The 25,510-nt window shown below is 38.6% G+C and overlaps 1 protein-coding gene across 2 annotated transcripts in view; it reads right to left on the bottom strand.

Annotated features, from left to right (window-relative positions):
- ncalda (neurocalcin delta a) overlaps window positions 1-25,510 on the bottom strand; it is a 112,467-nt gene that overhangs the window by 47,699 nt on the left and 39,258 nt on the right. The window contains exon 1 of one of the 2 annotated variants that reach the window (XM_030157227.1): window positions 5,951-6,202. The exons of the other annotated variant lie outside the window; for it this stretch is intronic. The gene's annotated coding sequence lies outside the window, so the exon portion shown is untranslated. Of the gene's footprint in view, window positions 1-5,950; window positions 6,203-25,510 lie in introns of those variants that run through there. 2 annotated transcript variants of the gene reach the window in all.

The raw sequence follows: 25,510 nt of genomic DNA, 5'->3' as shown, positions 1-25,510 counted from the left end.
TGTTAGTGCATACTTGACATGAAAGAGTTAATGCAAACAAAGGCCTTTGTTCTATAGTTTACTCCCTAATCCAATGAGAATCAATAGGGAATCAATTTGATAAGTGATAACAATAGAACCAGAATCAGTGAACTCTTATCAGTTCCCATCCCTCATGTCTGAACCCATGTTGCTCTTCTGCACATTATCTGCATAAACCCAACTGTGAAATCCTGTCTTTCCAAGACCAAACACTGCAGTTTGTCAAATGTCCAGTAAATGCATCATTCCAAATGGACTTTTTCCTCTGCCTCGAGTCTCTGATGGATCCCAGGCCACAGTCACGCTGGAGGCCACATCATTCCCCCTGCAGGCATTGTAAAACGGATTTCTCCTCATTTGAGAATAATTACATCAAACCGCAAAAAATTTCAAAGCACGACAAGCTCATGGTGGATATGTATGATCAGTGAAATAAAACAGAGCTTTAAACTTAATTTTTTCCCAAGGAGTACATGCACATAAAAGATAAAAATATGAGCGGATAAAGAACTTTAAGGGTGCGACAAAAGTGGATCGAATAATCAGAAAGAGGGATGCATATCCAAGAAAAAATGCTGCTTTTATCTGCATTTTTAAAATAATGCAATTATTTCTACTTTAATTATTAAGACCAAAAACATCTTCTGATATAACATTTTTGTTGAATCACTAATCCTATCAATACATGTAAATACTTCAAGTAAAATGCAGTTTATCATCTTTTCATGTTCATTAGATATGACCCATGTGGACGTTCAGAGGCTCCGTAGTGAACATGAAAACACCGTCATCTTCTGCAACATTGATTCAACTGTAAAACCCACATAGTTTAATAAATGACTGTGGTTGTGGACTTGTTTTTATGCTCAGTCAATGACATATTTTGATTAATTAAAAGTCACTTTTCTAAGGTTAAAAGTAGAGAAAACTCACTTTTCATTCACTTGGAAGTTGCCATAAAAATACTTCCAGGTCCTTAAGGCTTAAATGTTGTAAACACAATAAAAATATGAATAGTGCTTCTATAATAAAGCAGCTCTTTTTAGTTGTAAATGCCAAAATGTCTGTTCAGTCCCTTAAGACACAACAGATATCACGGGTCTGCAGCATTGCCTCAGTTCAAACACATTTAGACAAGTGTTGTGTTAAACTGTGCTTCAGTTTGCTCGACTTCACGTCGCTCACGGCGGTTTGTTATTTCCCATAAATACACTTTACATGGACACCACCAGAGAAGTATGTGCATTTAAAGAATAATCTCAACATTTTTACTTCTGTATATTTGCAGCCTGGTATAATCTGAACTGATCCTCAACACTCTCATCATAAACAGGGTTTCTGCAGATATCAGAAAATCTAATTTAATGGTTTTTAATCCCATGTCCAACTGCAGAAACAGTTTTATATACAGTTTTATATATAGTCTACATGACGGTTTACTGTCGACAGGCATTAACCAGGTTCTGAATAGTTTCTCTTCCAATCACTTCTACTGAAACTTGCATTTTCCCTTTTTTCTGACATTTGCTAATATTCCCTCCACTTTTTTGCCACAGCACGTTGCATTCCAAGCATCCTCTGTTAATGACTTCATGCATCGGCCGTAAACAATAGACAATTAAAGGTTTCCGCCTGTCAATCCTCACACTATACTTCCAATCAAAATTATTAAATGTTTATATAATCAAATAAATTAAGTGTATTTAATTTTTTAATGCCTCATTTTTTAACATCAAATGTAATGCTTTTTAATGCCATTTAAGGCCTTCATTTTCACAAAATCTATTTAATGACCCGCAAAAACCCTGATAAACTGAAAATACAGCAGCAGATGATGACTTACAAATAAATAATGGGACAAACTTTTCTATGAGAGCATCACTCTGACAATTTATTCACTGTGTCTCTGCTAACACGGGGTATCACCTTGTAGGTTTAGGACATTTGTATTATCTACTTTGTTAGCGGCTGCGTGGGCTGAGTTTTGTAATACTTTTTATTCGCACACATGCGCCTACATTTTACACTCAAGCTCACATCTATTTATAGTCACACTGTCCATCCCTGTTAAGTGTGAAATAAAAACAAGTAAACACAGAAATAAGTCATCTTAAATCTGAGGTAAAACCAGGGTTCATGGTTCAGTGTTTTAAAGTAAGGTGACCGAAGCTTCTCAAAGTTTTACAATGTACTGTGGGGGCGTTGTGCAGGAGCTTGGACAGCTTCTGTTTTTGTTTCAACCTTCTTATTATTGGTATTTGCTGATAGTGAGGTGAACAGGTACAGTTGCATATATCACACTACATGCAATGAATGCAGAAAACTGATAAGTGCATCCAATTCTACATGTAGTTTGGTGACTCTGAACTATAAAGCACAACAAAAATGCACCTTTCCTTTCCCTTCTGTTCCGACCTTTATGAGTGCAGATAAAGTGATGAAACATGTCAAAACCATTCCACTGCAGCGACACCGGAGTGGTCTGCACTCCCACTCTTTGTTCAGGGGTGTGTTATGTGTTATGGCCAGAGGTTCTTTAGTAAAGTGTGAAAATAAAGAGCAATAGCACATTTTAGATTTAGGTGAGATTTGTAGTTTGGGTAAATTTGATGAAAAGAATGAAAATGAACTACTTTAGTGAATATATAATGAAAACTGACAGCTGGGACACATATTGAGGCATTTCCTTTGCCTGTAATTATCGTTATCAAACACACAAACCATGTTGGATGTTTACGAAAAAGTTTGACAGATGCAAAGTTATGAGGAAGTTAGAAATTTTGAATTAACAGTCGACTGATTTCTTACTTCAGAAAACATTTCATACTGTTATTTACCACCTTACAAAAAGAATGAGTGGAATCCGGGGAGGAAACACATCTATCCACCTCCCGAAGTCTGTCTTTTCTTATCTTTGACTTTCTCCTTCATTCAAACTCTCACCGTTTCTGTCTCCCTCACTGAGTCTGCTCATAAATCAACAGTTACATAAACTGCCTTCAAGTGAGTTTCCACCAGTGTTACATGAGACTCCCTTAAGTAGAAAACAGGATGTTATAGAGCCTCGCTTCATGCATGCTGGGTTAGGCTTTTGTATAGCGGCAAAATTGTTTTCTCCATGTCTTTTTTAACGGATGTGGGCATAAATGCATCACTCAGACGTCTCTTAAGAGTGTGTGGGCTCTGTAGAAGAAAACATTGGGAGGAATTGAAATACCTTTTACTATTATGTAACTATTGAAAACCAACTGACATTTAGCAAAAGTCCTGCAGGGTTTGGTAAAATAGTCATATTGCAATTATTGTGGACGATATGGTGATTTATAATGAAGGAAAAACCACAAAATAAAAATATAAAAATGTAAAAAAAAAATAAAATAAAAAATCAAACTTCCATTTTGCATTTTGTGACTGAATCCAGAATATCTCCAAACACACACTGGACTATTAAACTGCAGCCTTTTGCACAGACTGACAGTGCGGTTCGATTAATTCTGCAGCACATATATGTATGGCAACACCTATGCAACTCCCAGAACAAAGATGCAAGCAACTGCTGCTCTACTTTCACACACCTGCAACCACAGACGCACAAAGTCACATCCACATACAGCTCCACCCAAGTGGTGCAGATGAAACGTAGAAAACAACTGCAGACGTCTGTAAGAAACAACCACAATTATGTAATTATTCTGTCAGTTATGTCACTTCAAATCCCAGTGAAATTAATTTGACTGAGTATATTTCACTGTTAAAGCACACAGTGGCAGGTGTGCAGTTATGTCATCTTTAGACAGAGAACATGACCTGGTGACGAGGCCACCTCCAGGGAGAGAAACTGGAAAAAGTCAGAGCTGACCCGGTGTGTGCTCTGCTTAAATGAATCCCGGAGAACAAAATGAGCAAACGCCATAGTAACCATAACACCCTGCTCAGCCATCCCATCACCCCTGCTCTAATGTGTGCTCAGCTGTTAGCGTGAAATGAAAGAGAGTTTATAGTATCAAATATCACCACTACACTATCATACATATGGCTCTCAGTGGTGCTCATGAAGATGAAAAGCTAAGCGAGTGCGGGGTGATGATAAAAATCGTAACTCTTCACTTGAGTTTCCATCCAAAATTAAACCGCTGCTGAGTGTACAGATGATTTAACCCACTCTGCTTTCATAATTCACTTCCTGACATCAAATAATTGCACTGCATGACATTGCTGCACCTAGCTGCAAAGTCATATATGATCATCTATAGCTATGACCTGCTTTGCTTTGTGACATCAGTGCACACACACACACACACACACACACACACACACACACACACACACACACACACACACACACACACACACACACAGAAAGAGGACTATCCGCCACTGCAGGATGTCAGATGAAGATAAAGTTAGCGGTTGTATGTTGGAGGCATGTGCAATGGCAGTGGTTCAGTCTCTTCAGTCATGAGTAGCAACTTACTTACGCTTAATGCACAAACACATAAAATGAGACGACACTGAGCTTATGCACAAATACAAAGGCTTAGACAGACATCGCATTACTCTCAAAATGGCCCCTTGTGGTATTCGTACAGCTCATTTCACAACAGGAAGACACTTCTGGTTTACAGGACATTTGGAACTCCTTAACATGGTCAATACAGACTGGAAAAAGACAAATGTTTTAGAACGCAGCTCGGCCTCACAGTGTCTTTTGTTATACTTCTTATGCTTATGAACTCATGTCTGTGTCTCTAAAACAAAAAGTCTTCAGTATATTTTCTTGATAAGTGTGTGTACGTTACTCACTTGGGAGAAATATTTATTGACCATCAGACCATGTAAGGTATCATGTCACTGCAACCTTTCCCCAAAAACATTATAAATCTAATCCAATCACAGCTGCAAAATGCTAATTTGTGTCACAGCCTTCTGCACAGTCCTGAACATTTAATTAGTTGGAGTCAGTAGATAATCTGCAACCAGCGTACTTCAGATACAGTGACAAAGACCTGTTACATGCTCTTGGCTTGTCTCCACTTCATTAAGTCAGAGGAGGAGGGAGGCACCGAGACAGAGATAAAGTCTCATAGTAGACGAATTCTAATGGAAGAAGGAGGAGGACAGAAGGAGAAAGTGCTGAAAGGAGATCCAAACTGCTCGTTATCTACATTTTCCCTGTCTCTTGACTTTCCACCCTATTTTGGCTGAATGTGGGCTGGTGTTCTTTTGTTTGAGGCATGCAGGGAGGAGGGGTGGTGGTGTGCAATGCTGATGGGGATGGGGGGGGTGGAGGTCTCAAGTTAGATGCTTGTCAAGAAAAATTCCAGTTTTGAAGTATTTTCTCACAGAAAAACAACATCTTACGAGCCAAACTGAGTGTAAGTGTTACATTTTTGCAGTGCATACCTCTCAGGGTTTCCCATCTCCTCTGAGCGGGGCAGGTGGCAGCTGTTCGACCCCCCCGAGCACACTCAACCCCCCCGCTGCCTCTGACTGCAGCCCACTACTGCCTCTAACATTAGCAACGCTTTGGGAGGAAAAGCCATGTGGAGCTGCCCATCACTGCCAGCTACACCACACATAACGCATTCAGCCCCCGTAATGATCACACTTTTCTTCTCCCTCTTCACTTCCTGGTGGGGGTTTGAAAACAGCTCTGACTGTGTTTGCTAAGAGATCACACCCTGAAAAACCAGGGATCTCCCGCTCAGTGAGCCTCATTTCTGCAACTATTTGACCCTAAAGTTTAGCTGAACACAAAGACAGAACTGGGATAAAAGACAACTTCTCTACCGCACAGGTCTGTGACATTTCTAGCAATGCAAAGACATTAGCTGAAAGCTCTTCTTTATGCAGCCTTTAACTTGCTGTCCAGCCATCTGGAAGCAACCACAAAATGCATACACACAAAGAGAAAACGCAGGAAGCTTACCTCAGTTTAACAAGCTGTTCAGCAGTCCATCACCTAGCACGTTCTCTCTGGACTAAGTTTGTAGCAGCAGCAGAAGAAGCCGAAGAAGCAACAGGCGAGAATAAAAGAAGTGGAGATGAGAGCTGGAGTGAAAGGGGGAAGCACAGAGGAGGAGGAGGGGTGAAGAAGAGCGACGGTATGAGTAAGTGACAGAGGCAGAGCTAGCGGTGACTGACACACTCCCAGAGACTCCTACAGTCTGAGCGGGAGGTCTGTTAAAAGCCCACAAACTAACTCACTGCCTCCCCAGCTTGACGTCAGCACGGTCACATGACCTCGCTCTGGTGTGGAGGGGAAATGAAAAGGGGAGGGGCCACAAAAAGAGAGAGAGAATGAGAGAGAGAGAGAGAGGGAGAGAGACTGAGAAGCCTGCGTTACCGTGGTAACAGGCACACTGCACCGCAATGATTCCAATAGGTCATCTGACACACACAGACAAACAGACACAATTTCTTATACAAAGAGAAGCCGACTGAAGACCAGACCAGAGCTGTTGGAGTCTGGAGAGAGTCGAGAAAACACCGACACAGTGAGAGGAGAGGAGCCTTTTTTTCCGCTTCTGTAAAACTAATGCAATCAGAGAAGGAATGTGCACCAGACAAACTGAACTTCTGAACTCATGCTTCGGCTTCTTGAACCAAAATAAGCAGCAAGTTCACATTTTTACACTGGGTTTGTTTTCACTACATTTCATGACCTTTTTCTCAACCACAGAAAGGACAGGGTAGATTTTTATTCTGCCTCTAAGGGTTCACTGTCGCAGGTGATTATACACGTCAGCCGGACCTCAATACAAGCTCCTGTCTCCAACAATAACGCTGAGATAAGGGAAACAGATTTGGGATTGTGAGGCAGAAACCCTCTTAAATTATTCACGTGGACTTTGACAATGGGGGTAGACTTAGATTAATGATTCCTTTAGTCATTCGTAAGGTTTTATGATCTACTGAATTACCTGAATAGTTTATTGAATCTACCTTAAAATAGTTAGAGATATAATAAAACAGGTTAAACAAACAAATTAATATTTCAGATAAGTCATCTTAAACATAACTTTGATGCAAACTGCATCCACAAAGCTTTCCTGTCTTCACAATTTTTACCATGATAAAAAAAACAAAAAAAAATCTATGTATTTTCCTTAACATGTTTTCTTTAATACTTGCTACTTTATGTTTTATATATTTTAATTGCAGCTCGGACAAATCATCAGGAGCTGTGACTTTTTGATAAATGCAAAAAATATCATCCTAAATGAAATGCTGAGGTTTTATTGAGATGCTCCAGCTTCAAACCACATTCTCCAAAGCTAAGAAAACATGTTTGTTTGGTGCAAACCACAGCAAAAACCACATCATCATTTTTATCAGTGAAAATGATATTAATAAATGACTATTGTCATTAAAATGGCAATCATATCACAATACATGCAACTGCAATATCTGTCTTAATAACTGCAATATGATCTTTTTTGTGTGTTGCTCGTGTCTCTGGTATCAACATTTCCTGAAAATTTCATGAAAATCCATCCATAATTTTTTGAGTTATCTTGCTAACAAACAAACCCGCACGCACACAAAGCAAAGTGATCACAATACCTCCTGGTGGAGGTAATAATTATTCAGTACTTAGGTAGAAAATATATGCCAATTTATAGCAGATTTTAGGTAATTACAGCTGGTAAACAGGCCAGTAAATGCACAGAGTACAGCAGTGAAACCTCTATAGTTAGCTTTAAGCTCAAATAAGTACTTTGTAGTCGTGTGCAGTTCATCATCAGCATTATCACGTGTTTTCCTTTTGACGTTCAGGCAAAATAACATATCACACAAACCACGTGACGAGGTACAGTGGCGGACACGGCACCACAAAGTGCATAAAGAATAGCTTGCCTGTGTGAATGAGGTCACAAATATCAGGATAAAATGCATATTTTAATGGAACAACTACAGCTGTAATTCAGTATCCATTAACAGCTGTATGACAAAGGTTGTATCTTATTTTCTTCCACAAAGGGTCGCATGAAAGGTGTTCAAGTACATCAGGGAATGATTGATAGTGGTGCCTGATTGGTTCACATTGGGTGCCGGAGTGGTGTGGACTCTATGTTTTTAGAGCTAAAAATGTATTAGTGTACAGGGACAAAATCTTCTGAAATTCTTTACTTTTCATAAATGTCTTTACAATGTGCTCAGTGAGATAAAACAGCAAAATGAAGCCTTGTTTGTCTTGATGACACTACCAGGCTCTTACCAATTAATCTCCAATAAATGGTCCAAGCAACTAAAATTAACTTCATTTACTGTTCATTTCTATTTCTTAATTTTGTGACTATAAAAAGAGCAGTTACTATCTTTTGCTCTAAAAGGCCAAACTTTCTTTACTTTAGAGAAGTGAGGAATTCAACAGCTGCACTTTCAGTTGTGTTTTGATTTCGTAAATGAGTGACACTGTGAGACACACAATCACAACACGGGGATCCAATTTCCATTACAACACCAACGATACCAGCCAAACACAACTCATTACCATGGACAAAGGCATCAGCGCTGACAGGAAGCAATAAAAGTGAAGCACAAAAGTGGAGGAATGGTTGTGATTATTCTTAGCTTTGGGCTAAATTATCAGAAGGGATTCTTTGTTGTCACTGTCATAGGTAATTATTCACATTGGCTGCACTCGACACAAGCTTCTGTCTCCGATAATAAATTAGAGAAGTGAAAAACAGGGATTGAACGGCAAAAAAACATCTCTACTCACAGTGGAAATTGACAATGTTTGTGACTCATTTAGTTATTCTTAAGATTTTGTTGACTATTGAATTGCCTTTTTATTGTTTTCATCAAATCACTTGCACTTATATTTTAAAAACAGCCTCAACTTTTATATATTTTGAGCTAAAATAAAAGTTATATGTGTGAGTAGTTCACATAATTACAATTCAAATACAACTGTGATTCACATTACAATCATAAAACATTCAAGTTTTCACAATCTGACAAATACTGATAAGAATTTTTCTCTCAACTCTGTGAGTGTAATGTCCAAAAGTCACTGGATCTATAAAACAATGAGCAAAGGAACAAAATGCAATAGACTGGGCAAGTAAGATTAACCTTCTAAATGTAATCTTTGCTAAGTGATTTATCACCATTTATTATTTTATTCCCCTATTCTGCTAAATTTAATGAACTGATCATGTGGATGTTCATAAAAGCTCAGAGTAAATTTAAAGGTTATTACATCAGAATAAAGGAAACTGAAAAAAAGGTGATCTTTTCAGCAAAATATTTAATTAACTGAATATAAAACCAAATTTCTACACCCACTGTCCTTTATCAAACTACATGGGCTTTACTGGTGAATCAATGTTGCATAAGATGACAGTAGTCGCTTTTCCATTGACCCTCAAATTGCACAAATATAACTTGCACATAAAAATTTACCTAATGGAAAAAACTCATTTTTTCGATTTAAAGTTTTTGGCAAGAGGTGTTTTTTTTGGGCATAGCGCAACTGGTATATCACTCAAAACTGTAATTGCGGACCTTTTTCTGCAATTAGAGTCACATGAGTAAAAAAATGTTGTTGGCGGACTTTATAACAAGCGACGAAGAAGAGTTTTAAAAGAAACATGGAGCGGTATGTGTGGACACACCAAGAAACTGAATAATTTTTTTAGTACAGGATAGAGAGGTAATATATAATAATAAGGAATATACAGCACGGTATTTATGGTCATTGCCATATTTATGGAATGACTTCTCGTGTCATCTTGCGATAATAAATAAACAAATCATTGCATTTGTGACTTAATGATCAAACCGACATTACGCACTTCTGTTTTTTCGACATTTAGTAAATATCAGTAAAGTTTTGCGCAGAAGTCCAATGGAAAAGCCACTAGTGTTTCCATGTTCCCTATGGAGCCTCTGAACATCCAAATGGGTCATATCTGATGACCATGGAAAGATGAAAAACTGCAATTTACCTCAATTATTTACATGTATTGATAGGATTTATGGCTGAAAAGTTATTAAATATTTTATATCAGCAGATGCTCTTAGTTGGTGGTGGCTGTTATGGTCTTTGAGGGTTAAATACACAAACAGGTTCATAACATTATCTCAGCTGGTTAAACAATGAAAACAGCAAAGAAATAACAAAAAAGACAGAAATAATATTAAAAATACATCACAAAACAACCATTATAAGAGGTTTGTGCACTAAAAAATAATGTATACACTTTACATCCTGGTATTAAGCATTTTTAAGCAAATATTTACAATAAGTATAACTCATACCATCTCTTCCTATATTTTTGGAGCAGGTGTCTGTCTAAATGACTGCCTCCTTAAAGTATGAATAACCTTTTTTTTTCCAGCCTAAGTGCGACATCTCTTCTCCAATACCAAAGTATGCATTGTGTGGGGTTTATCTGGGGCAGGGCTTTCATATCAGACAAAGACCGAGAGTATGCAGTGTGGGAAGAGAAAACTATTTTGGGGCCAATCCCAGACTCTCCTTATCCCATCCTCCACTCACCCAAGCTGTGAGTCTCTACAGCTTTGGTCTGATTACATTCATTTGAATAGCATCTGCTGGACCACTTGAATGGAGCACAGTGGGGCCCAGATCAGGGTGGGGTAAGTGTGGAGGGTGGGGTGAGGTCAGCCAAGTGAAAACCACCCCCCTAGTGAACTACTGTGAGTCAGTGACGGTATGTACGACCCGGGGAAAGAGACAGGAGATGAAATGCCGCAATGACGCACCAAGAACTGACAGACAGCGGTGAAAAATAACCAAACTAAGCCTGAAAGTGACTGATGAATCAAACGGAGACAAAAGTAACAGGCATCAGGAGAGGAGACGGTACAATGAGCGCAGATGATGTAAGACAGTGAAATGAGAATCTGAGTGGCAGGTGGGTAAATTGGTAGAGGGTAAAGTATTCAGACTAACGCTCGAGTTCTGGGATTAGTGGGCTGGATGCTCGGACCGTTAGATCAAGGCTGGGTAGTGATAAGAGCTGCAAAATATACAGCGCCATCCTGATGCGAAAACTCAGACTCAAAGATATGACACTGTGGGCATGATAACAAAGACATGTTGATCTCAATACAGATTCGAATCATATAACTATTGGGTTGAGCTTTTTTAATGTTTTACAGGCAGAACGATGTATGGGTATTCTGGAGTTAAAGGTGTCCAGTCTGAGGAATAAAAGAGCGTAAAGGCGGCCATACACTGTGCGATTATTTCGATCGTTGCACGCAGCTCCATCTCAAACTGCGCGAATCAATCGTAAAGTCAGGCTCACGATTCATGTTCTCACACTGTACGGACCGACGCTCGTATGCGACCTGACTGCTCACATTGTAGGACCATACACCAGAGGATGCACCACACGTTCAAGTGTTGTATCCGGAAATACAACGTTAAAATACAGAGGAATCTGTAAAAGTGCGTAGACGGTTGTGTATTGGCGTGAGTCACGAAATGGTAGTGCTAAACAAAAACCAATGAGCCGCTTTGGCAATATGTGCCATTATCTGCAGGGAATCAAAAAAGAAGAAAAGACGACGATGTGTTTGGTGCAGGAACTGGTTGTCCAGACGTGGACAGTATGGGCTGTCAGTCCTACAGCAAAGGGAACTAGAGGGAAGCTGCAACAGCCAAACTGCACTAGGACAATAGCCAGCTACTGTAAGCTTGTACGCTACTGTACGCTTCTGTGTTCGCGCATGCGCAGTGTGAGAATTTGAGGCACATCGGCTCGTGGCACTGCTTTGACAGTGTGATACCCTCACGAGGAGCGAGCAGGATTTCAAACAGCTCCGTTTTCCTTGCGAACACACGATTGCTGGTCGTAAGGTGGCCGTGAGGTGTTAATCGCTTCTCCTTACCCCATGTACATTGCACGACCCACGACACACGATTAGAGGCACATCTGGCCCGATCCCAGAAATAGTTGCACGAGTGAGAAATCGTCTCTAAAATCGCACAGTGTATGGCCACCTTACAACACTGATGCAATCCTGCAACCTCCAGCTTCTACCTTGGTAACCAGAAGCTGCAGCTACACAGGAGGCAATGTCAGCACTCAAGCTTCAGGACATAGTTATGTACAGTGAGGCAGAGAAGGTCTTGGCCTTGGAGAGAGCTGATCCTCTTGGCACGAAGTAATCTCACTGTGAGAGCTGAAGAGGTTCGCCATCAAGAACAGGAATTGAGCTATACAAAGGGGGTCCTGCAAGTAAAGCAGGGTCAGGGTCTTATCTGATGACCACGGCAAGATGACAAACTGCATTTTACCTCAATTATTCACAAGTATTCAAAGGATAAATGGTTAAAAAGTGATTAAACATTTATATCAGTAGGTGCTTTGGGTGCAAGAAAATAAAGTTACAGAAACCAAAATTTTAGGTTTGATCTATAGTTATATTCAGTTATTTATTTATTGTGTTTCAACATACACCCCTTCCTTTTGCACCTCTCTCAGTCCAAATAAAAAAGACTAAATATAAATATAGATGAACCTGATATTGTAGACTTTTTACAGCTATAAACTATGGGTAAGGAGTAGACGCAAAAGTCTCATTACCTCTCAGACTGCATGAATTATAACAAGTAGATATCAAACTGGAAGAAAAATCCAAGGCTCTCTCTTTAAACATTAAAATGCCTTTATTAACATGGCATGGTCATATCTAGACCCAAAAAACACTTGTATGTGTTTCGGCTTCAAGCATTCATCAGGAAGTCAAAAAACTTCCTGATGATAATAAAGGCATTTTAATGTTTAAAGAGAGTGCCTTGGATTTTTCTTCCAGTTTGATATCTACTTTATGAATCCCTTTTTCCAAAGAGCACCTCGAACAAACTCTTTTTTTGGTTCGAGAAGCATTCTCTCCAATGAATTTTTAAACATTTTTTTATGAATTACAACAAGTAGAAGTGTACACCAGTTGCCAGTCATCATTTCATTTCTGACCAGTTTATCAAACGATCACACCAGGCCATGCACCATTTACTCATCAAACCCAACCTGAAAACAATCGTGGAAAACACTGAAAAGAAAGAGCAGAAAGCATAACCATATCAGTTGTGTGGAATTTTCTTGGTTACAAAAAGACGTCAACCAAAACCAGGTATTTGTTTGTTGGTATTGTTTTCATGGTAAATCAACTAATTTCTTTATTTAAAAAAATCACCTTCTGTGTTGAAACCACCATTTCTATCAGAAGTATAGTTCACATTCCAAAAAGCAGTTTATATAAGTCCCCTACACAGTCCCTCCAGTTAGTCTAGATGGATTAATTCTTTCCGCAATCAACTCATGTTGTGGAAAGTCCTTCATTCATAGTTCTAGTCAACTGATGAAGAAAACACAATGAAAATATAAAGGCTTTCCAAGCCTTAGTGGTGAAGGTAAATCCCACTTGTACACATGCTGCAATAAAGCATCACTAGTAAATAAAGGTCGACACTGACACTTTTGACTTTCAGCTTCTCCTCTTTTATAAAGCCAGGGATTTAGTTCTATATAGACCTTCTTATCTGACCTTGCCTCTGCTTTTACTCTCTCGTACAAAGCCATGCAACCAGCTCGTGTGTGTGCATATGTGTGTGTTCGGATGTAGGGTGTGTTACAGGCTCTAGAGGGAATTCCTTCCTCCTTAAGACTCAGGAAGCAGCAGCATGAGCGGAAGAGAAAACAACTTCTCTTTCCAATGCAAAGCCTTCAGAACTTGTTCCTTTGGAAGAGGAAACACTCCCCTCACTGTGTCAGCGCTAGCAACTCACTCCTAAATAACTCCATTATTGTCTGCAGTGTGTTACTAAAATCAGCTACGGGTCTGAAAAAATGTCAGGAAAAGAGTATGAAAAGGATGGGCTGTCACAGTGAGTTCCCGAAATTAAGAATAAATCCAAATAAGCAGCACTGATGACTGATGGGAGTTAAGGTCTGTGCTGCTGGATTGTTTTTGTCAACAGCTTGAAACCTTGAACTTGTAGGTTGGATGTGAATCAAAGAGCCGTCCCGTTAATCTCAACAACTCAGCTGGAGGCATTAGATAACAGCAGATTATAAACTGAATAATCGAGAGGGACAGCCAAGATCTGCTAGCAAGGTCTGAGCATGTCTTATCCATCCAATCGATGAAATTATCAATGCGTGCACTCAGACGATTCCTTACGTCTCTGATAACAGTAGGCATCCTGGTGAGTTTGAAGTAGTATTTTTAGAAAACCACTTCTGAATGGATTAAGACGGAGCAGAATGAACACGACAAAAAAGATTACACTGTGAAAGACTCTGTAAACTGGGTGTCTGGAATATATGATTCAGACTGAAATTGTTTGGCTTTACTTTCTGCAGTTGCATCAACAATAATCGCATTTGTTTTAAGGCACACTTTAAACATTTACTTCTTCCTCTAAACTGTTGCTTATCACTACTCTTTGTAGAAGTCACATCAGCGCCTATTTATGAGTCTTTCCATTGAACCGTCGCCTCTTTTTCCCCATTCTCCATCCCCCGTGTGATTATTTCTTTCGTCAGTACAATCAATGCTATGCGACTTACAAACAGGATTCTCCCGGAGTTACGTAACAAGACCAAAAAACTCTAACAGAATAAATTTAAGCTGCAGATTGTTTTCAGTTTTCTCATTATCGTAATCTTTTATCTTCGGCCTGCTGTTTGCAGGAAATTACATCTAGGTTTGTAAGTGGATGGGCTTAGTGTCCCTGTTCCATACAGGGCAGCTACTGGGAGATATCACACTAATATCAGGCTGATGTGTTTTTGCCTCTGTTAAAATACAATTTAATAATAATAAATGAGACACAGAGATGCTGAAATGAAATGAAAATCAAATAAGCATGTTATATACTGACGATTGAACCAGGAGAGGATATCACTGACCATTTTAAGAACCTTTTGTTGGAACCTTTTCTTACTGCTTCAGTTTAGGCCACAGAATGTTTGCAACATGTTTGTGGTTTGTATAATATTAATTGATACTGTTAAAATGAGGGTATTTCATTATTCAGATATTAATGATTTCACACAGGCACAGGTTCATCTCATGATTACATTATGTTCTGTTAACGCTGATGTTTTGCTCCATCATATGATCAGTCCTGAAGTTATTTTTCACCTTGTAAGAAAATTGACATTTGGTGTAACAGTGGAACCAAAGTAAGAACAGACCAGTTTCTGTCACTGTAAAAAACACACAGTCACAGACCACATGTTAAGTACATTAATTATTTGAGTTCAGATTTGTCATTTTATAAAAGATGAACATCATTAATGCTACCACTTGTGTTTGTTATAGCTGTTCATTTCACTATAAAACTAAACATCAGATACTGATGGCAATTTATTAAATAAAAAATAAACAACGAATGATGGATTTATCATTTATACTGTGCTTATCTAATCAAGTTGGATTAATTTTGCTGCTGCAGCTGGAGCTCTTGGGGTTTTAGAGGCTGATTCTGTGTCTGATTTGGTGTGTTTTGCGCACAGATGCTTGTGCATATTGTAAAATGTACTTTGTGTGGTTAGTTTCATTTTCATCACAGGACCTATATTCAACCTCAAAATTCGATTACATCATTAGCACAAGGGTTAAGTGAGTCTCAACACAATATTTTGGTTCATTTTAAGACGGTGCTGGAGCCAAATATAGTGTGGTGGGGTGCCACAGTATGTTTCATTAATGGGAAACTGGAAATGTTCCAACAATCAGTCATGTAACAGAAAAAACGGAAATGCACCCATATCACACAGGTAAATATATTAAATAAAATTCAATGAATGAAGATGCAGCTCATTTTTTAAACTTTCACCTCACTGATAGTTTTAAGACAAGGTTTCCAAGGTTTAATTCATTAGATTAGATTAAAATTTATTAATCCTTTGAACAGAGTCCTCAGGAAATTAAGGCTTGATTATCTTTACATTTTTACAATTTGTTTCTGAAGTTATTTAGCATTGTTAATGCTGCAGCTGTGATAACTGTCTTTCCATAATTTCTTTTCCATCATATAGTGATTCAAGAGAGGAAATCAGGTCACTACAATAAAAAGATACTTTTAGCTCTAGGACGGTGTAAATTTTCCCCAGATTTCATCTCTTGTAGTTTTAGCTCTAGTTTTTATTGATACAGCCCCTGTATTGTTCTTTCACTGCTGTTTGTGTCTCATTAATTATATGTACCACAACATCACTGAAAATGAGGGATCTCCCTACATGTGTTTTCATAGATTTTAATAAATAAACTCGTGTTAATGATATTTTATTGCTGTGTCATATGCACCACAGTTATAAAAGTAGGTCTACTGTTGTTCGCAGTTCACAGAGTTACCATTAATTCTCAGCCACCTCACATCACCGCCCACCAACTACAAGGTCTGCTCTGTCTCAGATGTGCTGCAATATTTTAGAAAAAATATCCTAAGAACTCTACTTCAGCTTGAAAAGGTTTGTAACAGAGTTATTGGTAACCTGTTTGTGTACAGGTAAACGAGTGAGGAAGAAGACGCCATGAGCTGTCACTGTGGCGTAGCCCTGGGTCGAACTGTTTGGAACATCCTGCGTTACTGACAACACACGACAGCTACAGAAGGCGGAGACGACAATGATGTTGACTATTTGCTGTTGCACAAGTACAAGTGTAGCCTTTCGATGTAACTGCCAATTACAACACATACAAGAATCAGCAGAAATCTGGCCGACAGACAGGGAAGTGAATTCAGCACCCACACACCATATGGTTATGAATATAACAATGATATGTCCTTAGAGGAGGGTAAAACAGGGAGAAGGACATCCACCTCCCACTGACACTAGACATGTAAATATGCAGCCATGCATGAATTCACAGCCTGTATGAAGCTTCCCTATGCATCCGTTTGGATTCTATCTGGAGGCACTTTATCTGCAGCTGCTGTAGTTCGACAGGCTCGTACAAACAGACAGCTACACACATTTTTCTGTATGTACAGTAGGTTAATTCACCACTCACCGAAATGAGTACACAAGACTGTTTAAAAACAAATCTGTTTCGGGTTTGTTATGTAACTGCAATACATGAGGTGGGCAGAGCGATGCACCTCGCTCGACAGGCTAATCCAATGTACCTCACTGTTTGCCAAAACAAGTGACGAAAGCATCTTAGAGGTCTATGCTGTTGTGTAATAAAGCAGACTCATCCATATTAATTCAAAATAAACAGTGCAAATGAAAGCAAATAGCAATGCAATCATCCATAATATACAGTAAAATAATCTATTTATCCGTTTGGAGACAAATTCTGCTGAATCTAAAAATAACGTGAGATGATCGACAATGTAAATCTATGACTGAGATCACACACACGCACTATTCCACATGCAAACATACATCTAACTCCTACATACCATATGGAGGTTCTATGTGCTTTTTCTCACTTTTGGCTGTGCATCACTTTGGTTTTTGTAAATTCTGAAACGCCCTGCAGAATTCTCAGAGGCTTTATTCAGACTTTGTTTATTTCCAGATTTCAATGGGAAGCAAATAATCAAATGAGATGATATTTTTAACTAGACTGGTTATTCATCCATTCAAGTCCACTCTTTCCATGCATAGTGTAAATAATTGACTTAAGATTTTATATTTATTGTTTTATGTATTGTTTTTATTGTTTTTCTTATTTTATTTATCATATACTGTGACTGCACGTTCTGCTGTGGTGACAATGCAAATTTCAACATTGTCCCACAGTAGCGAAATTTGGCATTGAGGCATTAACTTATCTTATTTTTTTATGTTTTTCACTGTTTTGCTTTAGTTTTATAATGGGTTTTATGTGATCTCGTTTATGTATATTTGTGTACAGCGCGCTGGCCAACTGTGTTGTTTTTTATAGAGCTTTATAAATAAAGTTGGATTGGAATCCATGCTGCTACAACTATGGAGGACAACATAGAGAATGACAGTCTGTTGACAGATGCCGAGATAAATTATCTGTGGGAATGTTGGAGGAGGCTTCTCTACAGGCAAAGCTGAAAGGAACATGAAGCTGTGAAGTAGTGTCACCAGCGTAGCTACAGTACGTAGCTCCTGACTCCTTCATTGTTACCACAGCAACTGATGCAGACAGATTGATGATGTTTGGACACAAAAATCAGATATGATTAGTTATAATTAACAGTGTGGACAGTCTGTCCTAAAGTTATGATTTGAGAAAAAAAAAATCTAATTTTTTTGCAGATGGAGCTCAAGTTGGCAATGGAGCTCTTACAAACATGCCAAAACCCAATTTGAGTTTAAGAAAAAGCAAAACATATCAAACATGGTCATAATCCTTCTCTTACTTAACCTTCCTGGCTAGACAACCTGATATGTTTAAGGAAGAAGTCCAAGTTGCCACAAATCTGAACATTTGGTAGAGTTCATTATACTGATAGTGAAGCCCTCAACATTTTGTATGAATGACCTTTAGGATGTGATTTGCTGAGGCGTTTTGGCAGAAGAAACCAGAGTTACTGTCAGAGTAAAATACAAAAATGAAAACTTGTTTCACTGGGGGAAACAAGATTGTTAGAAGAAATAATGTGACCACTCTGCATGTGAACAGGTGCAGAAATTCGATTCATTTCATATTTGTAAAAACAGCACGTAGGCCGGTGACTCACTCCTTCTGCCTTTGTGCCATTAAGAAATCAACCCACAGCAGTAATAAACAAGCCACCATGATGGTTTGCTGCCCTGTAAACTGCCCAACATATAATCTGCACACAAAACACAATAAATAATAGAGAAACAGACCTTACAACTGCTGAAACATGCAATTATTAGACTCCCACTGATAACAGCCTGCAGCAACCACAATAATCTGTATGCAGTCAGACAAGGGTGCATAGTAAACTGAAAATCATATCAACTCTTACAATAAGAGGGCATTTGTTCTTGGAAAGTCACATTCAAGAACTAAACAATTCTGTATTCACATCAGCAGTTAGCCTACTTTTGATTGGTGACTATTTTCTCACATTTTTACATAGAACATTGAATGATGGGTTGTTTCTTCTCATTATGATGTGACTGATGGACAGAGTCAGCCCTAAAAGTGCTAAGTAAACTAAATTTATCAAGCGGGAGTTTGTGAACACGTCATACTGTTAATAAATTCATGACAACCAAAGCATTAGTCAGTGATTCGGTCTTCAGTTAAGACATGGATCGGAAGTCGAAATATCAGTCGAGCAGCCAAGGATGTCATGATCGTAGGTGAAAAAAGACATAAAGAACAAATGCAACCCAAAAACCCTGACTGGGAATGTATAAGAATGTGACAAATATATGAGATAAACAAATATGAGACATAATAAGTCAAGTATTACTAGTTAAACAATTTGAACAACTGGTGAATTCTTTTTTAAAATCAGTTTGATATAGACCCCAAGCGCCTGACTTAACTGGTGTACCAAATTTTCACTCAGAAAGAGAAGAAATGAGACTACCAAAGCTCATGACTAAGAGTGTAGTGACTCCAGTCAGCTTGGTGGCAGTAATGCACCTCTATGCTGGTTTGACATCTACCAGTAAACATTAAATAAGAGAAAAAGCAGGAGGGAAGTAGCTGAATATACCAGACTAAAGCACCGTAATATGGTTTGCTATGACTTTTTTTCTGCAGTGTCTACATGCTGTAATGTCTACTTTCTCAGCTTATCATTTTCGTCACAGACTGCAGAACCCACATTCAATAGTTTCACTATGTGTGTAAATTTGTGATTTATATTGGGGTCTAGTGCTGCAACAACAAATCAGTTAAATCAATCCTAATCAATTCTTAAAAGAGTTGGCAATGAATTTGGCAGTGGATTCGCTTGAGCATGTTAGTATTGACGCGAGCCCACACGCTGTGTAGTGTAACAGAGAAAAACACACAGCAGCATGGCCGAGGCTTCAGATACTAGACAGTTCTGTTTGGCTGAAAAGTAGTGTGCTGTTTATGTAACAAAACTTGAATATGGAGGAAAAAAATGTCCAAAATCCCACGGTGCAGTACATTTCAGGCAAACAGGGCTGTTGTGGCCACCGGGAACATAATGTAAACCTAGCTTAAGATAGCCTATGTGTCGTGATTACTTTAGCCCACTAGCTACTTAATAGACACTACTGTCATAATTAATATTCTCATCCATCTCCATATTTATCAGGCCATCAGACTAATGTTACCTATCGTTGACTGGAACTAATAGATACAATGCTAGTTTGATATCCTATAACTGGAGGTGGTTGAAGACTATAGTGTGCTAGTCTCTAGCCATAACAAGTCAAGGTAGTGGGCTAGTGCTCGCTAACTATACCCGAAGCTATTGTGGGGATGTAATCAATGGGGCGGCCATGGCTCAGGTGGTAGAGCGGGTCGTCCAATAACCAAAGGGTCGGCAGTTCGAAGTCTGCTCTATTCTAGTCAGTCTGTTGAGTCCTTGGGCAAGACACTTCACCTTCCTTGCCTCCAGTGCCACTCACACTGGTGTATGAATGCGTATGAATGTTTGGTGGTGGTTGGAGGGGCCGTAGGCGCAAAATGGCAGCCACGCTTCTGTCAGTCTGCCCCAGGGCAACTGTGGCTATGTAGTTTACCACTACCAGAGGGAGAATGTGAGAGCGAATGAATAATGGATCAATAATGTAAGGCGCTTTGGGTGTCTAGAAAAGCGCTATATAAAATCCAATCCATTATTATTATTATTAATGACTTTTCTGCAGCCTATATTGCTTATCCAATGAATCGATTAGTTATTAAAATAATCTACAGATTAATCAATTATTAAAATCATCATTTGTTGTAGCCCTATTGGGATCAATACACTAAAGAATGAGAACTGAACACTGGATATCAGGTAAACTGTGCATCACATGCCAACAGTGAAAACACCAAGAGATCAGTCTGGCATGTGGATGAGCTGGTGTATGGAAAAACCTCGAACACACTACATTGAATCCTGTTCAACTGGATTAGAAAATAACTCACAGTTACAGCACACTTCATTGTTAGCATAGCTTTGATCTGCCATGAAAGATCTGTGTGTAGTATGATGGTGCATTTTCTCTTATTAGAGGGAATCCTAATGCCTAATTATAAAAATCAAACATGTTAAGACTGGAGGTGTGCAGGTGTGTAAAGGGTGTTTCAACTCTCTAATTTCTCTTCGTAATCATAATAATTATATTAATGCATGACTCAACCTTTGATATGCCTAAATTTCTTCATAATCCAGTGTGGAGACAAGGACATTATGCCCATAATATATGTATTTCATCTTGTTTTTGTCTGGGGAAGTGTGCCATATGAGCGCAGGAAATCAAGAGTGAAATAGGGGTTTGTTATACAATCGGAAAAGTGTCTCAAGAGTTACTCAACAGCATTACAACCCACTCCATCCTTGGTGATTCAGGAGCTATAAAAAGCTGGAAGAAAGGAGTGATGACCGGTGTGTCCCATCTATTGTTCGTCATGTCAGATGGCAGACTCGGTGCACAGAGAGGATTAGCTCGAGTCCACTGTCTCAGAATCTCTTATCAGGAGGCAGCAGGTTGGAAGTCAGGAGCAAGAAGAGACACATCACCTCCTCTTCTATGAGTCACGATCTGCTCCCAACTTCTGCTCATACACCCGCAATGAATACATATTATTACACAACACGTATTACATATATACAGCCCTGTCACACACACACACACACACACACACACACACACACACACACACACACACACACACACACACACACACACACACACACACATTCATCCTTCCTTATTGTCCATATCCACATGAACAGACAGATACAGATGATCACAGCCACCAGCCACACTTACATTTTTACTGGTCAGACACTTCCTGTGAGTCACACACTTTCTAATTTTGGATATTAGGGCTATGCGATACGACAATACATTCTATGTGACGCTTGGTAAATGGTGTCTTTTGTTATATTTGAGTTTATTTCACAGTGTCACAAATCCCACTATGTATGTAAATGTTTTTAGTCATTTGGATGAGGCAAGTAATTTACATGAAAGCAACTGAAACATGAAAGAGAGTGAACATGACATAAGATGGGGTAACTCTGAACAGACCTTGTACCTAGGATAGGTAGTACTTCTGTAACATGGCCATGGTTTGGGCATGAAAAGTCAGACGTAAAGCTGGAACATGGTACTTTGCATACAATGTGATGTGGTAACCTAACACCATTAACCACTTTTAGCACCTATCCAACATCAACATCAAACAGTATGTAGAGAATATCTATGTGAAACTTAAGAAGTTGAATGCACACGGCCTCTTTTGGAGTTTAGAGATGCTGTGATGCCAAACAGAACATAAGCGTTCATGTTCCTGAAATTCCAGATATATTCAGTGACACATAACAGCATTTTAAAGGTCCAACAACAGTTCAATCACATGTCTCACCTGCTTGAAACACATTAATAGCTGGAGCCTATTCTGATGGTCATTTCAGTAGATCGTATAAGAATGAATTAAAGTTAGTTTGCAACTGTGGAGAGCTTACGGACCAATCTGTGTGCTAAAATGCAAAGAAACACCTGAATCACATGAAAATTTTATGCAAAACAAGTGCAAATAGCCTTCAGGTACAAACTTTATGGATGTCTTTGTGCCAATATATATTAGAACAAAACCTTATGTGACTAGGTCCTTAAAATAAAGCATACGGTGGGTGCAACTGCAGGACAATAAATGAGTACACTATTTTGAGGGTTTTGGCCTTAATTAATGTAGTGATTAAGCAATTATCTGAAAAGGATGCCTTGAACTAACAATAATCTGGGAAATATTGTCATTATAAGAGATTTTCAGCACATAGGGTTTGTATCCCCTTTCAGATGACTTGCATGTATTTGTATTTAAATGTATTTTGTTAGATGTTTAAAACAACACAAACAGTGAAAAATAATCAAATATCAGCAATTATAATTAATTCAGAATGTATTAAGAAATATACCTTTCAAAAAGATTATTTTAGACAAATTATTTATTAATTCAACTACCAGAAAATGTTCCATATTCTATTATAATATAACATTTTAGTCATACCACAAATCTGGTACTGATATAATAATGATAATCGTGCTTTTTGTTCTATTACACTATGATATAATTTTTAGAAGACCGAGAGAATGTGTTTTTTTCAAATGTGCATTGAAGAAGCTATGTAGCACACTGTTAATACTCTTCTCTACATGTTCTCGGTTGTGAATAAACAGTGCTGTACCTGTTGTACCTGTACCTGTACCTGTGCCTCAATTTTGTTGTACTTGGTACAATGACATTAAAGATATTCTGATTCTGATTGTGCATCGACATCACATCTACATTCATTCAAGTGTGTTCGGGTACTGCCTGTACTGTAGGATGTTTGGATACTGGCAGAATAGGGAATGTCGTCACTCAGCAGCAGTCATGACTGCTTGACTTTTTAAAATACACTGTATATAACTACTTTGGGTATTTTTGTTCCTTCACTTGATAAAAGACAGAAAAGAAGAAAAGGGAAACTGCATTACAACGTTCACTCAGACTGGGAATCGATCCAAGATGAGCCCAGTTTTAATAGTACAAAAAATGAAGACAATCAGTGTAAACAACCAGAAAGACAATGGAGTTTTCTAATTTTTACAAAAGCACAAAAGTCAATGTATCTATAGTGTAACTGACATTTATATGGTATTAGGTGTCAGAGGAATTACAGGATATGAGCTTATCTCAGGTCACTGCATCAGTTTTAGAGGTGTTTTATAGTAACATGGTACTTTCTCCTACAACTCAAAGAGCATCTCATCAACACTTCAGATCTCACCATCAGCTTTTACTGCTGGGAACTTAGAAAGTGTGACTGAATCCTACTAAATATAACCTCTGATAAATCTAGGACGCCATCAGGGACAGATGTGGAGGCCTTACATACTAACCAACTAGAGAGACGGACGTCATGTGAAAATCATCTCAAACAAGCAAAGAATGAATAAAACAAACACTGAAACATCAGAGGAAGTTCAATTACTGAACTGAAGCCATGGAAGGGGATCTCATAACTGATAACTGGGAACACTGCTAAATAACATGATCAATGAGCATGGTATAAAAAATGAGCAGGATGAGGAGCCAGTTGATCCATTAAGACCCGCTCACTTTATCACTCACCCTCTTTATCAAATGCACATGCAGTGTTTCCCACACACAGACTTTACTTGGGCGTGTTGCCAAAGTATATCTGATGACCTATTTTAACATAATTACAGAGTTTCCCAAACACTGATTTATTATTTTCTGCCAAAATATTGACAATGACCATGACATATGGATTTTCAGGGTTGTTTTACCAGTTAAAATTAATGAAATATTAAAACTCATTGAAATGTTAAGCACATATTCACAGAACTGGAGTTAGTCTACATCTAGTAACCCAGTGTTTTTCAACCTTGGGGTCGGGACCCCAAGTGGGGTCGCCTGGAATTCAAATGGGGTCGCCTGAAATTTCTAGTAATTGAAAAAAAAAAAAAAAAAAAAAACTTACAAAAAAAATATATGGTGAGTTGACAGAGACAATCACAATCCATAAAAGACATGACAAACTGTGAAGCTGAAACTGAAGCACTGTGGTTCTGTTTATCTTTCAAATGTTCATTGTGGTTGGTTTCAGATGCTGCAGCTCTTTCATAATTCATAGTTTCAGTTCTTGTTTGTTCAGTATTAATTGTCACCCTTGTAAATCCAAGCTGGACTGACTGTACATATCTTGACCGAGGAAAATAAAATTCTCACTTGTGCAGTAATCTACACCTGGCTTTACTGCCTCCGTCCATAATAATATACATTATATAGACTAAATATCGTCTAAAATGAATGTTTATTTGCAACATAGTATAGTAAACAATTACATGATCAAAAACAAATTAATTTTAGCAAAAAAATAAATTAAAAAAATCTCCATTTTGAATGTTTGGGGTGGCCAGAAATTTGTGATCTTAAAATGGGGTCACGAGCCAAAAAAGGATGGGAACCACTGCGGTAACCACTAATGTACATAGCCTGGTGCACCCCCTCATGCCCTGTTCTTACAAACACAGCGACAGATCTGTCTATGAACAGTGCATCAGTACATAAACATTAAACAAGCAAGACAAACATTAAATGTTAATGTTCATTGGCCTTCACTGCATCTTTGAGTCAAGACATTTTCACACCTCTACGTGAAAGCTGCATATGTGTTCAATAAACGCAACAAAACCTGAGGCACAATCAGTCCTGTGTAGATCAGTGCTGTGTCTATCAGTAGGTGGTAGTTGCAGTCAAGATCAAGACGACGTAAACTGAGACCAAGTCATGAGCAAGACCAGGATGTATCAAAGCTGAAACCAAGACTTTGAGGGCTATGTCACTAATGGCATCACCTCACCTCAACTGTACTCAGTTTAGCTCT

The sequence above is a fragment of the Sphaeramia orbicularis genome, chromosome 16 (assembly GCF_902148855.1).
Source record: "Sphaeramia orbicularis chromosome 16, fSphaOr1.1, whole genome shotgun sequence".
Lineage (NCBI taxonomy): Eukaryota > Metazoa > Chordata > Actinopteri > Kurtiformes > Apogonidae > Sphaeramia > Sphaeramia orbicularis.
The sequence above is the reverse complement of the archived record's forward strand: the minus strand, read 5'-3'. Positions and strand labels throughout refer to the sequence as shown.